The sequence below is a fragment of the Amblyomma americanum genome, chromosome 5 (assembly GCF_052857255.1).
Source record: "Amblyomma americanum isolate KBUSLIRL-KWMA chromosome 5, ASM5285725v1, whole genome shotgun sequence".
In the NCBI taxonomy this organism is placed as follows: Eukaryota; Metazoa; Arthropoda; class Arachnida; order Ixodida; family Ixodidae; genus Amblyomma; species Amblyomma americanum.
Window position 1 is genome coordinate 92,703,801 of NC_135501.1, and position 25,634 is coordinate 92,729,434.

The window sequence follows — 25,634 nt, forward strand, 5'->3', positions numbered from 1 at the left end:
ATCGAACTGGAGTTCTCGCGTTTGATCCCGGCCGCGTTTCTATGGAGGTGAAACGCCAAGGCGCCAGTGTGCTCTGTGATGTCTGTGCGGGTTAAAGATCGCCATGCTGTCGAAATTATTATGGAGCCTTCCACTACGGTATGTCTTTTCTCTTTTTTCTATCACTCCTACCTTCCCCCTTACGTTAGGGCGGGGTAGCAGTGTCCGCAAAAATGTAAGATAATTACTTCACCATTTTATTTCCTCAAAAATCATTTTTTGTACGATTTCGCTCTTCGCCATTTTGCTACAAGCGAACGCAGGCTTCAGAGGGACAGAAAAATATTTCTGACATGGGGCTGTGACGCCAATTTATTAAAAGAAACAGGCGTTATTAGATTCCTCTGAAGTGTCCATATGAAAGTTTCATACAACCTTTGTCCGTAAAGTTCCAAGACAGTTCCTTGAAAAATGCGTTTAACATTGAAATCATTTGTGCAGCACCCCGTTTAAATAATCTCCTTTGCAGTGTATACACAGCTTCCAACGCTTCTTGAGGTCTGGGAAACAGTTGGAAAACGCTTCTTTTGGCAGGGCATATCCAGCGACCTTTTAGGGCTCTCTTCACAAGAGGAAACTGGAGCAAATTCACGAGGAGAGGTCAGGCGAGTATGGTGGATGGGGAAGTTCAGTAATGCAGTGCTTGGTGAGAAATTTTGTCACGCTGAGAGCAGTGTGCGGCCTTGCGTTACTGTGGACAAGGCTCCATTGTCAAGAAGCACATAAGTCAGGGTGACGGCGTCGCAGTGCATCACGCATGTGTTGGAGCACGCGGATATAAAACTCCTGATTCACCGTCTGCCCTTGTGGACCAACTCGCGGCGTAAGATAACTCTGGCATCGAAAAAAGCTATTAGCATCATTTTGTTTTGGTCTTCTGTCACCGCACCTTTCTCGACGCCGGTGAGCTTGTGGACCGCCATTCGGCGCTCTGCTTCTTTGTTTGAGGATTGTATTGAAAACACCATGTTTCGTCTTCAGCAATGATGCTGTCGACAAATGCAGCATCCTTTTCTGCCTCGGAGAGCTGAGCAAATCAGCGCTCATTAATGCACGCGTGTCCTTCTGGTCCTGTGTGAGGTAGTGCAGCACAGGTCTGGCGTTCAGCTTTCGTTTCTCCAAGTTCGCCCGCAAAATTTGATTTAATGTTGTCTTACTAATGTTGAGAGCATCTGATAGCATGCCGACTGTAATTTTCCAGTCTTGCTGTACGACTTTTCTGATCCGAGCCAAGTTGTTTTCATACCGTGAATTTGAAAGGCGCCCTTGCCTTATGTCGTCTTCCACCGACGTTCTCCCCGAAACGAACCTCTTGTGCCACTCGAAAACTCGCATCCGCGGTAATAGACGTTTTTAGCATAGCGGAGACATATTATCGGAGACGTGTACCGAATTACCGTAAGACGTATTTCGGCGGATACCAGATCACAGCCAAAAACGTGGTTTAGCTGGACGTATACGGTATAAGTCTACGCGAGACGCAAAGGTACGATCGGGTGATGATGATGATGGCTGCGATCATAAAAACAAGCAAATTATTGTTACGGTCAGAATAAAGACATAAATAACACGTCACCAGTTCTAAAGTGAACCTGTTAACGTGTTAATTTTATTGCTGATAAACAATAAAAGTGATTTTTAATCCAGGATGTTATTTCCATCCGACAAGCCTAATAAATCTAAGCCACGTTTGCATTTTGGCTGCTTCTTTCAGGCCGTTGCATTCTGAGACCATTAGCGCAGTCAGTGGTGCTCGCTTTCGTGCTAGTTTTTTGTGCGTTTTGGTGTGTGCGAAGCGCGAAGGCATTCATTATGCCCCACAGCGTGCTTCGTGAACAACTGCTTTTATGTTCGCTGACATGGAATGAGATTGAAGCCATGTATCGGTTTCAAATCGAGCCCCGTGCTCGGAGGAACCTGTGTGAGCACGGCTTTCTTAACATCGACGCCATGGAGCCCACAATTTTTTTCAGGAAATTTAGAATTCAAGAGGAGGACCTGCGCCAGCTCGAATCAGCTCTGCTGATTCCAAGCGAGGTCTACAGGGCGCAGCGGGTCAGGGTCTCTGGCTCAGAAGCGCTGTGCATGACCTTGCGCCGGCTCGCCTACACTAACCGGCTGTGCGACTTGTAGCAGATCTTCAACCGGCACAGCTCAGTAATATCGAGCATTGTGTCTAAAACGTTGGCGCACATAGAGTTCTACTTTGCGCACCTTCTGGCAGATCTGACCACCCACAAGTGGCTTAATCTGCAAGCCCTTGAGCTCTTCTCCCAGGTAAGTACTGCATGGTGAAGGAAATATCGCAATAGTCGCGCGAAATTTGGACTGTATATGAAATGAATGGAATAAGTTTGATGAAAAGGTTACAAAGCAAGGCCGACTAACGCGACAGGTCTGAGCGGACATTGCAGAATGATTTTTTTTTTTGCTGTCGGAAAAAGCACGTGAGCTGTCGTGCTTTCCATTAGAGCACAGCGCATGCAGCCGGTGTTCTCCGATCAGTGTGGCGTGTCGTCAGCCATTACTTTGAAGCATGCTACTCGTGTCCGCTCAAGCGCCCCTGTGCTGGGTATGTCTACCCTTCCTCTGCAGATTCGTTTATTCTCTGGGCAGGTGCACTTTTCGGACGCGAAATGTCGTGAAACGGCTTAAAATCTGTTATGTAATACCTCGGCATATGTGGGACCCCACCTCACCCACAGCTCTGCAGAGACGCGCCTATGTAATTGCCAATGTAGAAGATAGTCTCCAAGAATGCATGTGCTTGTATGAAACCTCTCCTGAGAGCAGCGTAACAAGAAGATTCGCATCGCATAAGCACTATGCTACAGTAAAGTTAACTGGATGTACCACGGGTTGCGCTGAGAGGTTATTATTTCTAATCACTAAAATGTTGCTTTTAGCGAGCGTTGCTTGCAGTCACCCCAATTTCTCCTTCCCAGGCCGTGCATGCAAAAGTTGCTCCTTTGCCTAACTTCTGGGCTTTCATCGATGGTACAGCACGCCAGATTTGTAGACCATCGGTGGGGCAGCAGGAGTACTTCTCCGGGCACAAGCGCCACCACGTGCAGAAATACCAGGCCGTGATGTGTGCCAACGGCATAGTCTGCCAGCTCGATGGTCCCTTCAAAGGGCTGCGGCACGACGCAGGTAAGTCTGCTCATTCATGTTTTAATTACAGAACCTAGCCCTAGTATATGTCTATATTTGGTGGTTTGTTTGCACAGATAAAGTCTAATATATGCTTGTTCATCGCTCACAATAACAAAGACATGGAAGAAAAATTGACAAGCGGTTAAGCACTATTGAGATCCAGAAAACTCGTGTAATGTGTTATTAACGCATTGTCACGACAAGAAATGGAGAAGGAGGAGGCTATCCATTATACATAATATTAAAGTATTTAATATGTTACAGAGCGGAGCCTTGCTTTATGGAAGCAGAAACTACTGGTCTATTGTGATTACTCCCAATAGTGTACAACATAATGGAAGCTTGGCCCTGACTCTGACAACCTTTTCCAAGGGCATAAAATTTTATGTTAAAAAGTATAGTGTCATCGTCACAAAGAAAATGGTGGCAGCCCTTATGGCCTTTTAAAGGGCCACTGACCTACCTCGTGTGAAATATTTTGTTGGTTAGGTTTAGGGGGTTTAACATCCCAAAACAACTCGGGCCATCAAGGGCGCCGTAGTGAAGGGCTCCAGAAATTTCGACCACCTGGAGTTCTTTAATGTGCACTGACATCGTGCAGTAGACGGGCATCTAGAATTTTGCCTTCATTGTAATTCGACCGCCGCAGCTGGGATCGAACCTACACCTTTTGTGTCAGCAGCCGAGCACGATAACTACGGAGCCATCGCGGCAGCTGAACATATTTTCTACACTGGTGACTGCCCATGGAACATGTGGCCGGAAACATTTTTTTTTTTCAAATGTGAAAAGACTAATACAAAGCGCCGTTAAAGTCGCTGCAATCAACAAGTTTTGCAGTGCTTCTCTCCTTCCGTTCCCTCTTGTAGGTTTTTCACTCTCCCGCTGGCCACCCAGCCTCTGCAAGCCAAACTCCCCTTCCTCCTCCGGGTTTCTTCTTTCTCATAACTCTCCTCTCTCCTCCTTCCTTCTTGGCTTTTCCTTTTCTCCGTGCAATGACGGTTAACCTTGTGGAGCTAACTACCCCGTGTTAAAATTTATTGGGTTATAGTTAGGATGTACAAAGAGTAGGCAGGACTTTCTTACAAGTCCTGGTCCCGTCCCCTTGTTGGGTTCCACGGTGAGTGCCTGGTGCTGCAGCCGAAAAACATGAACATTCTTCCACGCCTTCTGCTGTTTTTGTGCTTTCCTAGCTGTATTGCAGAATTGGACCGCCTTTCCTAACATTAAGTCCTCTTCATGTAGCAGCCGCTCTCGAAGCTTTTTTGAGGAATTCGAAAGGCAATTTGATCCTGGACCACCGAGTCCGCAAAGCTGCTAATGTTGCAAGTTTAGGATTTGAGCTCCAGGTCACATGCAAAAAATTGTAGCGCACTGCAGTGGGCTGCACTGGAGAAATGTGAAGGCATTTGCGTTTTAATGTCAGCAACTTTTTTTTGAAAGTCAGCGATGTCTAGCATCAGTAACATCCCCAACACACTTTACTGTCGTACACACTACAACGAGAAACCTTCGTGCCCCTCTAACATTCTTGAGCCCGCGACCCTTTGCGGTATATGTGTTGTATGCCCGCCTGGCACATCGAGGGACTGGGTTCAAACCACAATGGCAGCGAATTTCTTTTTTTGCATGGCCGTTTTCATGCAGACGTGCTCTGTTGGCACGCTCTGCCAACAGTCTCTGCTGACAGGTTCTGACGTGCCACTCATGAGGCAAGAAAAGCTTACGTTCTTTTTGTGTCCCTATGCGGAAGATGTACATTTTGGACGTCTCATTTGCTCTGGAAGTACGGTATTTCTCGAACTTCTTTACGAGCCTGTCGTAATCATCTTAGTCCGCTGGGTAGCACTGGAAGGTATTGAAAATTTCTTTTGCTTCAGGGCCGGCGACATGAAGCAAGATGGGTACCTCCTTTACCTTAAAGAGTGGCTTCTCTGTTTCTATACCTGGAGAAAAAGCTCAAGGTGTTACTATTCCTCGCCATACCTTCCTCCTTCCAGAGCAACCCTTCTCCTCCTTCCGTGGTAACTACCTTCGATTTGGTTCACGTGGCAACCACCTCTGATTGCACCTTCTTGCACTCTTGCCATACCCTCCTCCTTCCACATGAATCACCTTCTGGCTGCGCATTCGTCCGCTGTCACCACACTCTCTCAAAGTGTTTAACACTCAAACATTTCCGTTACGCTTTCGTAACTGTGCTGCAAGTTATTTGGGTCAGACATAATAGTGTAAAGCGGCAGCTGTTCATGCTCCTCATACAGTAAAAAGAGAAGTTGTTGCTGATATGTTTGTGCATTTCCGCTATGTTCCAGGTATTCTCAAAGAGACGCAGTAATATCAGAATCTCGAGAAGATCACCATGGGTCACAAAAATGTGGTCTATGGTGATCCACCTTATCCACTGCGGCCGTTGCTGTACAAGCCCTTTGGAGGTGCCGTCGTGCAGCCACATCACGTTGCCTTCAACAAGGCCATGAGTAGTGTAAGGCAAACCGTCGATTGGGGGTTTGGGAGAGTGGCTCGAGACTTTGCTTTTATTGATTACCATAAAAACCAAAAGTTGACACGGCAACAACTTGGTCAAATGTATAAGGTTGCCACACTGCTCACCAACTGCCGCACATGTTTGTATGGTAGTCAGGTCTCGAGCTATTTTGATGTCTCACCACCCGAGCTGCATGAATACCTTGTACGCTTCTAAGATAACTGATTCATATTGCTGTAGAATAACACGTATGTCCCAAACCATAAATTGCAATTTACAGTTCAGGATCTGACGCATAAATGTCGCCTTATAGCAGCGTGATTCAAAGTTACCTTAGAACCGAATTCTTGCGAAATTTTACAGCAGGACAGCGGACGAAGAAAAAAATAAAAAAGAACGCGATGCAATGCTCGACTACTGCATATATTCTACATTGAACAGGGACTTGTATATGTAAATTTAACTTTGGTTTGGTATAGGGGGTGTAATGTCCTAAAGAAACTTAAAGGGCGACTGAAGCACTTTTTGTGAAAATCTGGCTTGCAGAGGCGTCCGGCAGTTTTCATGCTGTGTACTCGAATATCGAACCCAAATTTAGCAAAGCTGTTGTGCTGCTGGACACCAAGCAAAATCCATGCACAAGGCTGCTGCTTCAGTCAAGGCATGTTCAGTTGACGCGGGAAAATATTAATCGCTTCCTCGAAACCACTGCCTCTTCCCAGATGTGTAGTCTGAAATCAGTGCCCTGACGGTCGACTGTATGTGTGTTTCAAAGCAAAGCTGCCAACAATTTAACGAATAAACCGAGTAAGGCTTCGAAACTTCCTTTTTTTTACAAACACTTGTTTGCCGTTCATTTATATCTTAAATTGGCATCCTAAACCAGACACCTCTGTCGAACGTCTTCATTTTAATCGTGTAGCTGTTATTAGTGATAAGGCAGCAACAGGTAGAAAAGATGCTGCATATCAGCAACTTCGAAGCTTGCATGCTTGCATGCTTGATTGGACGCGTGGAACCGAACATTGCTAAGCAACCGCCATACAGTCTGACCGCGCCTGTGCTGAGGAGAGTGACACATCCTTGAGCCTCTATAAAACATACACAGGGGCTCCAAGATCATGTTAGGGGCATGTCATGCGGGGAAGTGTCTCGCAGAGCCACCACGGCCTCCAAGTCTCCAACACATCAGTAGGCTATTTTAATAGCTGGTCCGCACACAAATTATCGTGCCACTAATGGGTTACGAAACGATTAGCACGGAGGCATGTAGTGTGTCCCCTTGCTTTAAAAAAAAGGAGACACGCAAATTCACCCACGCGCTGAAGCTGCCCGACCGTCCCATCACGGGGCCTTGTTTCCGAGAACCGATCACTGTAAACACTTCATGCAAAGCTGCGCACTCAGAGAGCTCAACTCTCATAAAGAAATGAAATTATAATCGTTAGTAGCAGCCTTTCCCTCCCTTTTTCTCTTTTAGCAGAGGCGCTTGTTAGCAATGGTGACGCATCTGATACGCGTGAAAATCCTAAGAACGGTCTTGTGGTTCAGCCATTCCTTTTTGAGAAAGCCTTATAGATCGCATTGGGGACAAGCTGTGCAGTGCAGCCGCTCTGGCGAAAGAGTTTCTAGCACAGTACGCTTGATTTGGCCGGCTTAAATTCTCTCTCTTGAGAGCAGCGAGCTCAAAAGGAGTAATCCAACATCCTCATGTGGGCAGATTCAAAAAATGCCATTTCAGTAGCTTTATTTTTATAGTGCAGCACAATATAAACACAAAGTACCCTCCTTGAGGTGCAATACAGCGTGCAAGGCAATCCACAACCGGAGTGCTTTCTGAAAACTACACCGCACAACCACTTCAACTCTTACCTAATGAAGTGCTGCAGTTAGCTATCTGGTCTTCCATGGAAGTACAAATTAAAAATGTTTGTTGAAGTAAAACAGGTCACTTATATTAAGGGGCACATTTCTTCATCTGAATAAAAAAGTCCATTTGTATACACTTGGGCAGCTCCAACCGTTCCTGGAAACTCTCAAACACTGACAGTTTTGGCTTTCACGCTTCCCGAACTTGAAGTTAGCAATGCATGAATTTTTTCACATCAAACGTAGGAGAATGAACAAAGATCATGACAGAGGCTGCTGTAAAACAATGAAATTATCTTGCCGCCCTCTCTGTAGTGACACCAACTGACTGATTATAAATACCAGGCTGTAAATGTTGGTGCAGATGGCACCATAAAGTATTTTGGTCTGCACAATGAATACAGGCATGGCAGAACATGACACTATAAATATTGCTGGCATGAATGATGTGTTCTATGATCGCAGAGAATGGCGAATGAGTTGTCTTTTTTCTACTCATTTACTTTAATCTGCAACCTTTCGTTTACTGTAGCTCTCTACTAAAGTTGATTCAGCCCTCGTCCATGCATAGCTTCTGCATCAAAACAAAGGCTAAGCTTTTGGCCAGGTTGCACACTTGACGCTTGTTCACACATTTTATGCCGAGGCATACAGCCATTCATCAGGGCAGTTAATCTCAGCAGGCTCGCACCTTGAAGTGATCCAGTTTGTCGACTTATTAAGATAAGAAAGGCTTACAAAAATAAGATGTGGTCAAATACTATGTGCTGATGTACAAATGTCCTCACCCCTCAATGGCACTGACCGCAGCCTTGGTGTGGTTGGAGAGGGCTCTGTCCGAGGCGTGGTTTCGCACCTGCTTGTATCTTCTCGATGGAAACAGGCAAACAAATCAATCAAATGCTTCCGTATGCATAAAATAAAAGGCTTTTTTCATGTCTACACATTACTGCAATGTGAAAGGTCGGTGCATAGCACTGTGATCTGTTTATGGATAACATTGACACACATCGTAAGGGGGTATTGACGTCACGGGTGCCAGTTTATTGTACAGCATGTAGCTTCAACACTGCAGGTCGGAACACGGGGCAAAATGCAAATCAGATGTGTGCGTGGCCTTGTTCTGTGCTCCTCGAACAACTAAACGGTGGGCACTGCGAGTCAGTGAACACACCCTATTATGTTGTAAGTTGAATGCCGAATACTGCAGCCATTTTTTTTATCAAACTTTATGTGCTGCACTAATAGTAATGAATGACTCAAGAAAGAACATAACATTTTGTCCATATGTACATTATTTTCTCAACATGAATAAAAGTTTAAAATGAATACTGCTAGCCTTGGTCACTTACCAATCACTGAGTTCTCTGCGTCATGCCCAGGGATGGCGGGATCGGAGTAATTATTCGTCATCATTCGCTCTAAAATTTCTTGAGCCGCCTTCGATGGCTCATTTTCATCTGAAATGGAAGAAGCATATACGACATGAACCACTGTTAACCAACATGCATGTAGAATCAGACTGAGCAGCTGAAAAATATACAAGGACACTAGCACTACATAAGGACATTGCTACCGTCCATCACTGTTGTGTTCTCGGCTAGTGTTCTTGTGCCATTCTCAGCTGCTCTGTGCGAACCCAGAAGGAAACACAAGCACAATTTCTACCACCTTCAGCTGCTTGGAATTTTTTGCTCAAAGGGCATAAATGATCCAGTACATATTATAATGCCAACTGCTGATGCATGGACATCTGTTTGTAGCCTGTGGTGTAGTATATAGAACTGTCTCACAGGACCTTTGTTACAATGTTTGGTTTTAGCTCTGCATTCAACGTCGGCCTATTAGCGGTGCCAGGAAAACACACTAGCAGAAATAAAGCAAACGACCTTGGGATCACCTAGCATTTATTCTGGTTCCTCGTTCTTCAACACTATTATGCTGATTACTACAATTTGGCAAAAGGTACAGATGCAACGCTTAGCCTAGAAAGTAGAATGGATGCGTGTATGAACAGTGCAGTTTACCTGATAAGCATTGCATCACGCAGTCGGAGCCAGTGATTATATAAATCAAGACTATCTTGTGTCATGCGCTGCCTACATCACGTGGGCACAAAACTGCTTACGGACAACAGCAGAAGGTAGCGCGGCCTTACCAGGGCAAAGCTGCCGATCGCATGTGGCGGCACATGCAGCTGGTGGGGCCGTAAAGTCTTGCGCGACGGCCTCCATGTCCGCTAGCACAGTGGAACGCTTACGGCCCTGATCCTTGCTCGGAGCAGCCTCTTTCTCTTTGCAGGGCGCCGATACTCCGCGCTGCACTGCGCGAGGTTTGTAGTGGCATCCCCGCGCCACCTCGCTGACTTCCTGGAGAAGCACTTCACGGCTCGCGTATTCCTCTTCTGTTCCAGACCTATATAGTATTAATAGAGGGCCTTCATCAGCATCTTTAAACAGAGTTGCAGTGCGGTGTACTCACGCTTTTTGCTCAGGAGAGATTTAAAGTACTCACTTCCTCAAGTTCTTCAAGTTGTCTGAAACGAAGTTCAAAAGAATCAGGTCGAACCTTTCTTTTACACTTCGCGCGCTGAAATCTTTTCGTGTGGCGGCTAACAACATCGTGGCGATCTCGGCCCATTTTGCGCCATCGCGCATGGCGTCTATCTCCAAGACTGCCTTTAAATTAAGTATGTCGTCGGCCGCGCAAAGCGCTTGCGCGTTATAGTGTGCAGCGCAGGTAAAGGCGTAGTTTCGTCTGACGTGGCCATTGCCTTCCTTCCCTCGGCGCCTCAGGATACTGGGGATAAATTCACGCCTCGATGCCTCGGATATCTCGGGATGCTTTAAGGCTCAGCTTGGCTCGTATTGTCTGTTTGGTTCAAATCTCGTGAGGTGCTGAAAAAAAAAAACTCGGCTTGGCTCGACTTGTCTGTTTCGAACAAATCTCGTGAGGCGCTCGCGTCACAGGTGACTTTGCGAGATTCCGGTAAATTGGTCGGCGAACCGCATACGTCTGCGGAGTAGGTCTCAAACGCCTGGACGTTCTGGTAAATTGCGCGCATGCGCAGTAGGCATCCGGTAATACGGTATACGTCTCCGGTAATACGTCCAAGGTATGCTAAAAACGCCTAATGTCTCTTTGCCGTAAGCGTCTCGAAGGAGCTCATACGTCTGTGTGGCTGTCTTGCCAAGCTTCATGGATAATTTTATGTTTACACGCTGTTCGAGGTGGACGTCCATCTCTCGAGATCCACTCACAGTAGAATGCGCAGACGACTACTGACAACGTATTTTTCTACATGTAGTGTCAACTAGCGGCTGCCACAGCAATTAACCTAAATAGCTTAGGTTGGCTCGAAAAGATGGTGCTACACATACGCACCATAATTTGTTTTGGGGAATTTCTTCTATAGAATAAAATAAATCAGTCCGGAAACTTTATGGACAAAGGTTGTATTACGTATTGCATCGCCTCCTGCGAAGATGGCACATGTTTAATGCACTACTGCAAATTTAGCGACCTCATGGAAGTCTCTCCATGGAGTTTTGCTGATTAACCACAACTTTTTTGCAGCCCTGTGCGTGCAATGTCTCCCTACAAGGTACATTCGAACCCAAGATAGCGACACGTAACTAACTTCTGTAGGAAAAGACTCGTCGAGTTGGTTGCAATTCCTACTGTAATAGCGCGAAAGACGTAGACAAATAACCAGCGCCGTTCATGCAATTGCAGTATGAACGTAAAGGTCACATTTCGCAGGAGGGGCAATTCTGAACATCAAGGATACTTAGGTTCTCACCAAAGTTATTTTACTCTCCTTAATTAATGCTGCACACAACACACACATATGAAGCAATGCTTGAAAGCTGTTTTCTTAATTTTGCCGCAACATCTGCTATAATCGATATTTACGTTTTCAGGAGGACGCTTGATTGGAAATTCATGTGTATAACTTCCACTTATGATAGGCTGGCCTTAAAGACCTCTCTCAGATGCCGCATTGAGAACGCAACGCCCCTCATCACAAGTACACTGTTCAACCATGCTTCCTGGCCACCTTTCGACCAACCTGATAGGTGGACGATAGCCATCCACCATTCGACACGGCACAATATTCCCCGGTTACGTTGTCGGTAAACCGGAAAGCGGCATTGGAGCATCATGTCACATTTGTTTTGGGGGCCACCACACCACGGCAATTGCGTGCCAATTTTCTTTCACCCTTTGCGAGGTGGCGCAATGTAGAGGAGCAATTTAAAACATTTCACATTTGCCCCAGAAGCTCGTGCACTGAAGCAGGCCAACGTTCCAGACAGGTGGCGCTCCACTGCTACCAGTTTAAAACTGAGTTGTCCAAAGGAGCTCCACTGCGCAGCGAGCGAAGAGGGTGGCTTTCAAGTAAAGGAAGAGCTTGCATATCTTTTGAACTGTAAGCGGTAGAGAATTTGCATTTGGACAAAACAGCACATAATACTGAAAGAGGAAAGAAATATAAGCATGATGTTAACATGATGACCAAGATTCAAAAATACAGTTCGAGTCGGATGCAAGATTTGTTTTGCACGCTTTCTTGCGAGTTCTGTTTGAGGCGGTTTTTGTGGAAATCCTAGCCCATTCCGCTAAGCTCCAACCAATATACGAGCCGAGGGCAGTACATACAAACTTTCCTCTACCAAAAATAAGTCATAATGACTTAAACCTACTAACTTTAACTAGAGACAACCACACGAAAGGCCTGATCAGTCTGCAACGTCTCGCCCTTACTTGCTCTTCTCAGTTATATGCAATTAAACATCCAAAGGTATGAATCCTGATTGCTCTGAAAGGCTCGGCCGTATTGTCTTCTGACAAACTGTGTGCGACGCAGAATATCACAAAACACTGTGAACGTTGTGTGCCTGCGGTAGGGAAAGCCAATAAAAGTTAGGGAATGTTTACTCTGCGCTGCCGTACTTTCCGTGCGAGGGATAAACGGCACGCCAGGAAAACACTCCTATTTCAAAGAAGGCACCCTGCAATCAAAAGAAACTCTACGTGCCTTTTTTTGCGCTCCTCCTTTTGTGAACCAGGTAGGCTAAGAGTGCCTTCGATTTTGAATTGCAGAAGGAACTTCCAATGCACCTCTGAAAAAAGTTCCATGACCTTGATCCAAAAAAAAGGTGCCTCAGAATAAAAATTTACCAAAACTTAGGAAGCTACATGGAACGAGCTGAAGTTTCGTCTTCATTTGCACTCGGTGTCCAGACTCCGTGGTGCGTTTTTGTCGTAAAACTTTTGCCTTGCATGAGCCCTCATGTTGGTCGCTATCTTGGTGCAGCTCTGATTCCGTCCGCTGGTCACGCCATCTGCTCGTTCCTTTGCTGACTGCTGTTTTTAAGCGCTGTTCTGCGAGTGCGAGATGTCTCTTTTATGGAGCCGTACAGTGTTCGTGGCATGTCGTTTGGAGATGAGGCAAGGCTCCAGACAGTATGCTTGCCGTCTAACGTGTGGTCTCTTGTACTTTGGCAAAGTTCATTGTTGCGATCACTAAACTGTCTTTGATATGATTGCGTTTTTCGGTTGTTTATAACTATGCACTCTTTGCTTGCGATGTGTGTGCTTCAAGAATACGTTTCCTTCATAGTAATTTCCTAGAGCAGAAACGTGCATTGCTGTCCATTTCGTTTGCTGGTTGGCAAGGCCAGCCAGTGTTGCTGATAGGTGGTGAAGTGACTCGAGCGGCTCTTAAGACCCGATCACAGAGAAGAACAGTTTGCGATTTCTGTTCGCTAATGAATTTGTCGGCTCGAAGAATTTACTCGAATACCAAATGTATTTTGTGGTATACTCGTCAGGTTGCGGTCACAATGTAATTATTGTACTTAGAACTTTTGAGTATGCTGTGAATGTGACATTCATTCATTCGTTCATTCATTCATTATTTATTTATTGCATATATTGCTAAATACAAACAAACATTGATGGACCCATGTCCATAGCCTTTTAACGGGACCATAATCAACGTATCATACAAAATAAAAGCAGCATGCGAGCAAATGAAACAAGAATTTCATTTCATAACACAATAAATGATAACATGCATAGTCTATACAAAAAATGAATAGAAAGTCACTTATCTATCACAATGTTTCTGAAAAAAAGAACCTCTTTCAAACAGGTGTAAAATTAGGTGCTTTTTTATGTTTAGTGGAAAAGAATTCCAAGAGCGCCTAACAAAGCTTAACAAACTTAGGATTTAAGTCACGCATGTTCGGTTCCTAATTAAGTGATTCTGGACTTCTAAAATATAACCAATTAGAAATTGAATTGGTGCATTAGATAACCGCTTGGTGTTAATTAAAAAAATGGCTAGCGCATGTCTCAAATAAGATGTTCCGTTATTTATTAAATTTCCAAGTAAAATAAAAGGGCCTCCGATGTCACGTTCTTCCTATTCTTGAAATAGATATTTTTTCTCAAAATGTATTATAGTATGGATGAGACCCAAGCATTGTTCAGTTCAAATTTGGTCATAACGTTATGTAATCATGTCCCATGGTGCTGAAAAAACTTGTGGTCAGTGCACTTATTCAGCCTGTAGCCTTCAGGCGGAACGCGTTTCTTTACCTTTCATTTCAACCAAGGCTTTTCCAGCGGTGATACGATAAAAAATCTTAAATTATGATAATCTGGTTGCCCCGGTTCTGCAGCGTCTTTTACCTTTCAATCCGGTGTCTTTAAGCGAACCTGCAGCGCTGCCCTGTCTACGCCGTCAATGAATCACTTCGGTGTACAGATGAGAGCTATAGGCCGCACATTTACTGGCGCTGTGCTCTCTATCCTAACTACATACAAACCCTGACATATGCATCCGTCCGCGACCTCCTTCGTGCCATCACTGCCACTTGAGGCAGAACTTACGTCTCTGCTGGGTTTACGCGGTACGGGGGACTGTATACACACAAAGTAATGACGACAGACCAAGATTGTGCAGACAGGTAGCCGCGTCAGCGGTTCCCTCATGCTTATTCTTTCCAGTGTAACCCTGGTCGATGTGTTAGTAATCCTTGAAAATGCGTTTATTTACCGCCTCATGATGCACGGCTGGCACAGAAGGAAGGAAGCCTCTTGCACCCTGCCTAATCTAGGCAGCCTAGTGGTGCCTTCCCTGCAGTAGCTACCTCGGCACTTGGCTTTTTACAGTACTCATTACAATATACTAATTCGAATTAATGAGCAGAGCTGTCAGCCACACTTACGCACTATCGTTCTTATTGTGGGAGCCCCAGCACGTGATATATCGTGACTTCTCCAAATAGGCGTTTTTGGGAGGTAATGCTGTACCGTTAAACCTTTTTTTTTGTGTCCCTAGGAGAAGAGCTCGCCCTCTGCTCTTAAAGTGCCTTTTCTTTGGTAGGTCCATCTACTGTAATTCTATCACGAGGAGAGGGCAAAAATTTAAGTAGTCACATGCTAATCTGAAGCATAAAAGGCGGTGGACTTATCTGTAAGTGCCATATGCACCTAAATATTGATTATTAGTTATTAATTAGTAAACTATTGAATAATAATTAATAACAGGTTATTTTAATAACGTTCGCCGCTGCCACCATAAAGCCCGAGAAGAGGTGAGTTGTGTGGGGGGGTATTCGTTCCAGGGAGTTTTCAGAGGACACGTCAGCTTTATTTCTCTTTTTGCGTCATCGAATGCGGTCTCAATTTCGTTAGTGCGAGTCCCGTCCTAGGTTTGACTTTTGAAGGCTGCACTTTCGTGCTTTCTCTTGCAGAAATTTTTACCTGCTTATTGGTGTGCAATATGTCTTACGGCTGAGAGTTATTTATTATTTTTTATATTTGGAAAAAATATACGGCCTGAGGTCATTAAAAGTTCAGCATATCATAACACCAGCGTGAAAAACGTAAACATTATTCAGATTAAATAATAGGTTGTTTAGTTAAGTTTTTTGCTCGCGCATCCGAATGAAGCATGACGTGAATCGCAGTTTACCTAATGGGTTAAGCAGGGCTTTATCAGGTATACTGGAAATGTATGTAAATTTGCGCTGTATCAGTTATTGTGGAAATGATCATTCTTCGAATATGAGTAAAAATTACTTTCTTTTGATTTGTGCTCCTCTATCAATTCGTTGACAGCCATCACAATACTACAGCCATATTTTGGTAATCTCCACGATGGTCTGAGGGAAATGTGACGATGTGTGATATACGTGTGCAAAGTGCCTCCTCACTTGAACCTTTGATTAACGCATAGAGAACGTTGCCATTTTTATAATGACTTGGTACAATACTAAGCGCCTAAAATGCAGCCAAATCGTGGTCTGATATTCAACAGTAAAATTAAGGAATAAATGAAACGGGCTAATGTATATTTTGGGCGCCAGGTCTTCGACATCATCATAGAATGACTAATTATTGCGGACGAACTAAGCTGAAAGTGTATGTGTTTAGTTTGGATGGCTTTCTGTCTATTTCTTTGTAATTCTTTCTTTCTATTTTTGTATTCCGTTCTTATTTTGGCCCTGTTTCATAGACGAAAACCCGCAACGTGTAGTACGATCAATCGAGTTCCGCGCTGTGCACAATGATAGTTCATTCTACTGGTCAACGTTTTCAAAAGACAAAGTTTTTAAAAGAACCCATTATGTCATTCAATGGACAGCAGCTTTTCTCTGCGCCCTCATGCCACTAAACGAAAAAAATCCGGGAACATCTCAGTGCTTTCACGAAGGGAACAGTACCGCCGCAGACACTGGTAGCACAAGCGCTTTGCTGTCGTAAATCTTTGGGAATATTCATGTGATAGTTTTCAAGGAAAAAAAAATGACATTTGCAGACCACTGGCATGCTCAAGTAGTAGCAACTGCCGCTCCTTAGCATTCAGTCTGTGCACTTACCTATCTTCCTTACCATCTGACAAATTCCGAATATTACACCGCACGCGTACCCCCAACGAAAGTATCCGTGTCTAAAAGAATGGGTGCCTAATGCATCCCCTGCTGCGTAATTCCCGGCCTAGAGGAGAAAATCACCGCACTCAGCTAATAATCATCTAGACGCGCTGGTCTCACTCGCGGCTCGCCTGATGGACTTCAGCGAGTGTAATTTGCGTGCCTTGTCCTCATGCTCCCGCCAGTAATTGCGGGAAGCGTGGTTTGCGCAATGGCACCTACAGAAAATTGCTTCATGCAAGCGGACGTGAAAGGATAGACACTCACAACACCCGTGTGCCCATTCGGGTCCTACGAGACGAGACTACGGCGATTGACGGGCGTCACGCAGCAGCTCGCCCTGGCTGACGCCATCGGGCACTCATTATCCAATCAGCAAGTGCCAGCGTAGCTGACCCGAGACACTTTCCAAGTATACATGTTCAGGCGGCTATTCCCAGGAGAGCAAGGCTTGATGTATTTGTAAATAAAATAATTTATATAATTCCCACTTGAAAGTAATCTTACTTAGTACATCTTTAACCATCACACCTTTCCGAAATATTTTGGTAAATAAAATAACATCGTCAATGAAACAAAATGTATGCTCCTACAAAGAAAACACAGCCAAATAGCATTATTTATTAGAACAAGGTGGGTGATGTGAAAGTGATGATGCAATGCCTCTTGCCCTTAAAGTTCTATTAATACTGTCCAACTATCTGCCCTCAGTTCATCACGTCGTCAGACTGCGTCTCAACCGTCTTTGCAGACTATATTGAACAGGCTGCTTGCGAGCATCTTATTTATTTCGCACAGTGTATATCACGATTATTCCCTTACAAGCGAATATTCAAGCAAACAACAGAGTTACTTAAAACGTATAGCAGCGCCGCAAAGATTACATGAACATCCAGACATGATCACCAATATAAAGAGAAAAGGCAGCGGAAATACACACTTTTGCTCGGTGCCACAAGTAGGGCTGAGATCAAACCTTGCAGTTGTGCGCAAATACATTCTTGCCCTTTCGGCTAAAATTGAGCCGCTTAGATGCTACTTCTGGTAATTACCGTACGTTTTTCGTCATAACTGACGTCGCCATAGTGTTTTCCACGGAGGCGCTGAAACCTTCATTCAGGTTCTGGGTCTTCTGAAGAACACATCGCCTAAGCATTAGAGGAGCTTTCTGCAATGACCCATGAGACAAGCCAATATCACCGATACCGTGTTTAACAAAACATGACAAACATTTGAAACAAGGTGACAGAATCTTCTAGAACCTGTGTCCTACCAAGAATGCTTGTTATATACCCGTTCCCTCAAAGCTGTTTCACCGGTGACCTCCTGTTTGCAAGCAGCCATCACAGTACTCATTCATTTAAATGTTTCTGAGGCCCCTACAGATTAGTACAGGCGGCACCACCGTAAACACATTATTACCTGATAACAAAAGATTACCGAGGACGCGGCAGCCGAAAGCATACTTTTTGCACTTTACTTAATGGCTTAATGTCGATGCTGGAAAGAAAGGACCTACTCCAGGGACTGTTTGTTGTCTCTGCAAGTAAAATTACGGCGACGATGGCTCATTACCAACCAATAGAATAGTCTAAGTTCATATGAATGCTGTGGCTACATTGAACACATTCTCCTCAAAAACGTCATGCCGCATTTCAATCTGCACCATATCCAAGGCGACATCGACTATAAAGCCTTTTGCATCAAGAAACCCTCAACGCACAAAATACTACAAAAACATTACCTTTACGTTAAGAGCATTATATTGTGCTCCGTTAGAAAATGTCTGTACTTGCTCATAGGTCCGAGAAAGAGGTGAACGTAGCCGCAGGCCTTACATACGGGCCACGTAGATGTAGGAGAAAAGCGCGGTCGAGAATGTCGCTCTGTTGTCATGCAATTTGACCCCGCAGGCCACTGCCTTTCGACGTTGACACATATTTTTGAACCCTTGTATTTTGCTGGTTCATCCCCAGAGCAGAATTAAACCTCCGCAGGTGTGGCCCTAGCGCGCACGTCTTCTTTCTTGCACTTGGCATTTTTGCATCCCGTTTTAGGCAGGCATCTTTCTGTAATTGGGAGACCGAAATACGCTGTCAACTCCACCTGCCACCCTCGATACATACCGTGTCTTCGCCGGCACTTTTAGGCTCCTAGTCTCCGAAGGGATAAATTATGAATGCTTCTTGCTAACCTGAACGTGTGGAGAAAATTTTTTGTTTTTGTCGGTGCCGTTTTTTCCCAGGAAAAAGATGAATTTTAAGAGCAACGCTTGAATAAGATGGTATCCAATTACTGCAGCTCATAAATAAAGGGATGGATTCGTCGCGATGATTTCTGGCCGGATCTCTGTGTGAAAGCTTTGCTAAAATGGTGTTTTGTAGGGGTTTATTATGTTTTGGTGCTTGTTGATGCATTCACAGATAAATGCAGTATTTCCAGGAAGACATAAAAAGAAACGAGCACATGCAACAAGCGCACTAAGCATACGGGAGAATTTTTTTAAGCCTGCAGGTATGAACTCTACTACGAGAGATACGTCTGCGTTGTCTGTGTAGTTGTACAGCAAGGTTGACATAATTTACGAGATAGACCTTAGTGATTGTTAAATAATTATCTAGAGTAAAAATTCAGATACTTTTTATATTTGATTTTAAGGGAAATATTATATTGCGAAACTGGAGTGCGTCCGCAACAAACGTGAGTGCTGTTTTTAAAAGTTCCCAATCAGCAGTGCAGCTCGAAATATCTAACGTCAATAATAAAAAATCGAACGCTTGCTGAGTTGCCTGTCCGCGGTGTTTATATTTAAAATGGTTTCGCTTGCATATATTACGCTTCAAATATAGACGCCATTTGTATAACTGTTATTTAGAAAAAGATAATTTGGCTCTGGCGAGCCGCCTTTTGCAGTGACGCATTCAGTAAGCATTCAATACGGGAAAGTCCGCTCAATTAACTTTCAGATGCGCATTTTTAATAATAATTGTTTTTTTTTGGGGGGGGGGGAAGGAAATGGAGCAGTATCTGTCTCATATATCGTTGGACACCTGAACCGCGCCGTAAGGAAAGGAATAAAGGAGGGACTGAAAGAAGACAGGAATAGGTGCCGTAGTGGAGGGCTCCGGAATAATTTCGACCACCTGGGGATCTTTAACGTGCACTGACATCAAACAGCACACTGGCGCCTTAGCGTTTTTCCTCCATAAAAACGCAGCCTCCGCGGTCGGGTTCAAACCCGGGAACTCCGGATCAGTAGCGCATTTTTGGAGTTTCATATTTTGAACCGTATTGAAAAATTAAAAAACTTGGCTCATCTTCGATGTTGACGGCCATCTATTCCTTAGCATCAAATTTCTTCTCGAAATAAAATTAAAAAGTTGATAAGTTCTAAATTAATTTTCGCTTCTTTCTTACACTCTATCACGGACACAATGCCGGCATTGCTGTACGATCCGTATGGTTTATCCTTACCTGTGTGCCATTTTGTATGTGTTCAGTAGTATCCTAAAACGAATGCCGGTGTAAGTCAGTCAGTCGCTTTTAGGCTTCCATGAAGCGGCCTCTCCTTCTGCCCTAAAAAGGGTGTTAAACCTGAAGCAATAAGTGATGTCATTAGATATGTAAAGCTATCAAAAAAACATCTCCTTCTCCTCTGTAAGATTTTCAAGTTTAGTACGGAAATTCATTCGTCAAGTGTGCTTGCTCGTGCTGTCTTGTTTTGTGGGAATCTTTTCGCATCTCGACCACCACCTTGCCAGTTTTTCTTCCTTTTTTTATCGATGGAGAAGTAGACCTCTATATTGGCCGACAAAATATTCTCGCGATGATTCATGTTTCCAGCAGCAGACGTTCATATTATATTTGATGGGATTCATTTGGTTATACACGTATCCAGCAAAGATACGTAGAACGGGGCACATCGGCTTTGTCTCTTTTTGCTCTTGTGCACGACAAATGCCACGAATGCTGTGCATTTCAGTATGTGAAGAATGAAAGAAGAAATCAACTATGTGTTATTTATCTTTTGAGCTGCCTTCATATGGTGGGGATGTATAATGTATATTTCTAGTTGTTTCACAATTACTGTGCTTGCGAAACAGCATGATATTTTCTATACTGAAATGCGGCTGGCGCAAAAGACGACGACAAGAAGATCAACAGATACGACAAGCGTTGACGTATCAGCTCAGGTTTGTTTTAAAAAGCACATTATACACGAACAACGCACATGCCTATTGGCTATAATCCTCGAATTATAACATCACAATGGTAACAAAGGCATGTGGCTCACTAGTCCAGATACAAGAATTTAGTGTCCCGTAGCGCATACACAGCTTGCTCAAATAAACTTCTTGTTAAGTCTTTGTTCGCTTACCTCTGCAATCTCACTGATCATCCGATCCTCGTAGCAAAATATTGCACCTGTATTGCCTAAAATAGTGCATCAACCGCAGCTCCAACCAAAATGGTTGAGCGGGATCCCGCGATTGCGACAGAGCAGAAGAGGTTTTCCTTTGCTGTTCGAAAAAAGAAGAAAAAGTAATCCAAAGAACGGCTGTAGTGTAAAAAAAAGCTGTAGAATACGTTCTTGCAGGGGTGGTGCGATTTATTGGAATTTTTTTTATCTTGCGTACACATGCACATTGCCAAACCGGTCGATATATAAGCACACGGATGAAAGAGCTCATGTGTACCTTGGCCGCAAACGTAGTCTCCCCATAGCAACGAACTGTATGAGCAGCGGGGAAGCCTCATATCCAACAAAACAGATGTAATATTTCGCCAGAAGCATAACATGGCCACAGACATATTGGAGGCGTACAGAATGATGACGCGGCTGGTCATTTGTGTCCTCAAGCCATCTATTGCCTTACAGGTCATTTGCGTACTCAAGCTATCAAATGCCTTACGCTCAGTAGCTTTTTTTTTATCTGGAGCAATAAGCCAAATGTCGTTGGTTTTTGTTTGATTTTGGTATTTTCGGACTCTTAGAATTTGCGCAGGTGCGAGTTTTCATATCAAACTGGCTTTTTAGGATAGAGCCTTTATGTCTTTTTTCAAGTGCCTTTTTCAGCGATAGTCTTATCTGCTTTTCTTTTTCTTCACATTGGCTTGTGCGGTACGAGCATTTGAATACGTAGTACAGCACACAAGCCTAGCTCACCACTCTTGCCTGTGATCCTGGCCGCTCAAGGTCGATTCAACGATGGTGCCTCTCTGCTGCCCCACATGTGGTGTGCCAGAGGATCCTCCACACGTCATCTGCCACTGCCAAATCTTTAACAACCATCGCAAGGCATTGTTAAGTGCTTTACGACTTCGCAAGGATGGCCCCATGCACCTGGAACATGCCCTTGGAACCTGGAGGGAAGCGGAGGACAAACGCATTGTTACTTTTTCTGAGAGACACAGATTTGTGGACACTCTTCGACATTGAAGTGTGTGTGTGTGTTTGTGAGTGCGTGAGTGCTTAGTGTGCTTGATTTCAGTATTCACACTTTCTCTTTCCCTTGTCGTCTCTTTTTCACACTCCGCTTATCGCAACCCATTCTCTTCTTTCACCCTCACCTGGAGTGCATGCCAGGTCAACAACCAGGGAGACCTCTCCTGTTCTATTAAGGTCTCTCTGGTGCAGATGGAAGGCTTCAGTTGGGCTACACAATGACGTAGCCTTTAACACTGTTTACCCCTGACAACTCCCTTGTCCAATTATTGTTTTTAGGTTCTCTTTAATCGTTCTCGGTTTATGTTTGATAAGCGACAGTGTAGTTCATTACCATTTGGATATGGCTGCCTGTCAAGACTTTTTGCCAGATGCCGAGGCATACCTAGAAAATAAATGGTAATTTGTGTCATGTTTAAAGGAGGTTCCAACGACTGTGACATTCTCATGGAAAATAATAAAAATTGGCGGTGGTTATCTCTGGTTAACCCTGGTGTGACGCGATAGCTACAGGTGGCCGAGTGGAATTTGTTAAGTTCAATTACAAAGTCAGTCTTTCGCCGCTCTGTTTCGCTGGGCGTTCCTTCTCCATCTTCGTCCCACTTGACATGGCGCATGCGCACAGCTGCTGCAGCTCGGTTTCGCCGGCGCGTCTCGCCGCAGGCAGCAGAAGCTGCTCCGCACCTTGTGGCTGGTCACGTGACCAACCACGTGGCGTTAGCGGCGCCACATGGCCGTGGCTGCGCCGCCATCGTCACGTTCCGCCGCCACGCTGAAGGCTGGAAATGCTACCGTAGTGTAGCTATCGCTGCAAAACAAGATCAATAGGCATAATTCTCCATTGGATTTGCCCTGTTAATCACGATACATTTTATTTAGAACTGCTTATGATCGAGGAACTTGGCGTATATTATTGATTTAGTGTTGGCCAACTTGCCACTAAGAAAAACAAGGAAAGGGATCACGGAAGAAAGAAAGGTACAGTTAAGAGCATCCCACTCACTGAAGAATCTGTTAGAAGGTAAAAAATAATAATAACGCCCACATTGTCACGCATGGACATGACATGCCATTAAAAACCTGATTTTCTGATTTTGAACCAGAGATATAGGATGCAACGAAGCCAAAGTGCTGGTTGTGTATTTTACATGACAGAAGAACTAAATAAAAGAAATAAACACGCACGATCGCGTAATCTATTAGAACATGCAGCGCATGCATTCCGCATATAGAGCATGAGTCAAAATGTCTATGAGTGTAGCTATTTCGAACTTACTTATCCACGAGACATGCTCACGCACATAAATATCTCCCAGAAAGAATTGCGCAGCATAACGTCTGCTGTAGGCTAATTCTCGATGTACTTTATAGCGTGATTTGAACGTTTACACATTGGTTAAATTTAAAATGGTGCAAAATGTGGCGCGCGTTTTAGCATTGCTAAGTACAAAATATTATGCGGGAGCGCGGTTTTTGCAGGTGGACACCACCACACGCTCCTCAAAGAGGGATTGAGGTGTCCACTGACGTAGGGAGTCAGTTACACTTGCTACTCAAAGGCTTCACATACATAATCACACGCACCGCTAGAATCCGCGGAATACCTTGATGTACTTTGGCACTAAAACTTTCTGTTGGCCTGACATTCACTTCATCCGCAAGAAACGTGATAGTGACGGGCACATGAAGCTTTTGACTAGCTAAGCTCATTTAACCGTTTCAGGGTTCTTTAGAAATTAAGTCATGCTAGAGCAGTTTCTCGGACTAGATTAAGCTTGAAGCGATCTTAAAATTGCACTAGACTGTACCTTAAGGTTCAGTCACCGAAGTGAAATACACCACATGTTTTGCACAGCTAATAGATCGACGCTCCGAAATGCCTGTCGCTTGTAATGCTGCACCTGTGGGCGTGCATTGGAGCCGAATGATTGTAAAGATAAAAAGAATTCGCGGTGGCTTAGCTCTGGTTAAACCTAGATTTACGCGATAGCTACAGCTGGCCGGGTGGAACTTGCTGCCTTGAACTGCAAAGTCAGTCTTTCGCCGCTCCGCTTCGCTGGCCGTTCCTTCTTCATCTTCATCACACCTAACACGGCGCATGCGCGCAGCGGTTGCAGCCAGGATTCGCGTGTGCGCCGCGCCGCTGGCAGCAGCAGCTGCGCTGCACCACATGCCTGGTTACGCGACCAACCACGTGCCCACGTGGCTGCGCCGCCACCGTCACGTGCCACTGCCGCAGTCGCGTGCCATTGCCACTCTGAAGGCTCGAAATGCTGCCGTAATGTAGCTACCACTACAAAACTTTCACCTATTCCACCAAACACAGAGGGTTGCCGGTGGTTACCGCTGACTCGATGCGCTGTTTTGGAGGAAGACACTAAACACTTGAGTCCTTGTGTCCTGAAAAGTTGCAGAAGCTTGTTACGAACTTATTTATAGCACACTAGAAACACAACTATCCGCGACCGACATCGCTAACCACTTAACGGTGAGGCATGCGCCACCAATTTGCAGCTTGAGAGCCTGGTGAGTCTTGCGCCAGCACTCAACAACAAAATGAATTTCCTTTGATCGGTCTGCTTGTTCACATGTCAGGGAACAGTGACATGGTCGTTGAAGGTGCTTGGAGTTTTAAAAGGTGCGACATCTATACAGATAATTTAAAATAAAAAACTAGGAAACACTCTCGTGATATCACTTTTCTCGCATGTTATTGTTAAAAAGGGATCAGTGTCGTCAGAATTCTTGCCCAGTCAGGTAAGGTCGTTTCTGATGTTGCATTCCTGACCAGCCCATTAGAGTTAAAATGGATTGTTACAAGGAAAGGCGGGACCGGCACCTAGCTGGATTATGGAGGTGTGGGTGACGAACCAGTCAAATATAAACATTGTGGAAGCCCGCTCGGCTCATTTCCCTGTACTACAGCCTGTCCCACCACCCGTACATAGCAGTGTGCGGCCCATACATGGACATCCCTAAATGCTGCGTTATGAAGCCACGCTGGGATGACATTGCTGCCGAGGAACCATTACGTCTCTCTAAGGCTAAAGTAATGCCCGCGGGCGCGATGGTTCGTCAAGCAGTGAAAGCTGCGAGGGACGCTCAGTGTGCTGGTCGGCTGGAAATGAAAGCTGCTGAAGACGGTGGCTGCTCAAGCCCGAAGAACTGTCACGGAGAACACGCGCCTTGCCAATCTAGAACGAAAAGAAACGGGTGAAAGCGTCGGTGCGTCCGGGCGTCAGCGAGGGGACCTTACCAGTTACCGAGAGCGCGGACCACCTTCAATTAGCCGTAATAGATTGTGCGACGACTTGGTTGACATATATTCCGTGCTGACGAAAACACTTGATAAAAAGACCAACGTTTTCGGCCTCTTTCGCCACTTATGCATATTTGAGAAAGAACTTCAGCCTTCAGCCAGAATTGAGCACTATGGGGTGTGTACCAAGTATTACGGTCTTTGAAAACTGTTTTGTGCCAGCCTGATTCGAAAATACCAGTGCATAGACTTTCAGGCAATCTTCGTATAGAAAATCGCTTGGCATCGTGCCACAAACTGCTCTACAAAAACAGACACTACACAAATGGCAGTATACACATTTCTTAGGTGTATCCCATGTTATCCAATTGTTGGCCACATTCATGCCCCCATAGAGCAGCCTTTGAGCCCTGAAGTGCAGCAGCG

The 25,634-nt window shown here is 44.8% G+C and overlaps 1 pseudogene; it reads left to right on the forward strand.

The window, feature by feature from the left end:
• The first annotated feature begins 1,851 nt into the window (after window positions 1–1,851).
• On the forward strand, window positions 1,852–11,346 carry LOC144134045 (uncharacterized; annotated as a pseudogene).
• Window positions 11,347–25,634: the final 14,288 nt, after the last annotated feature.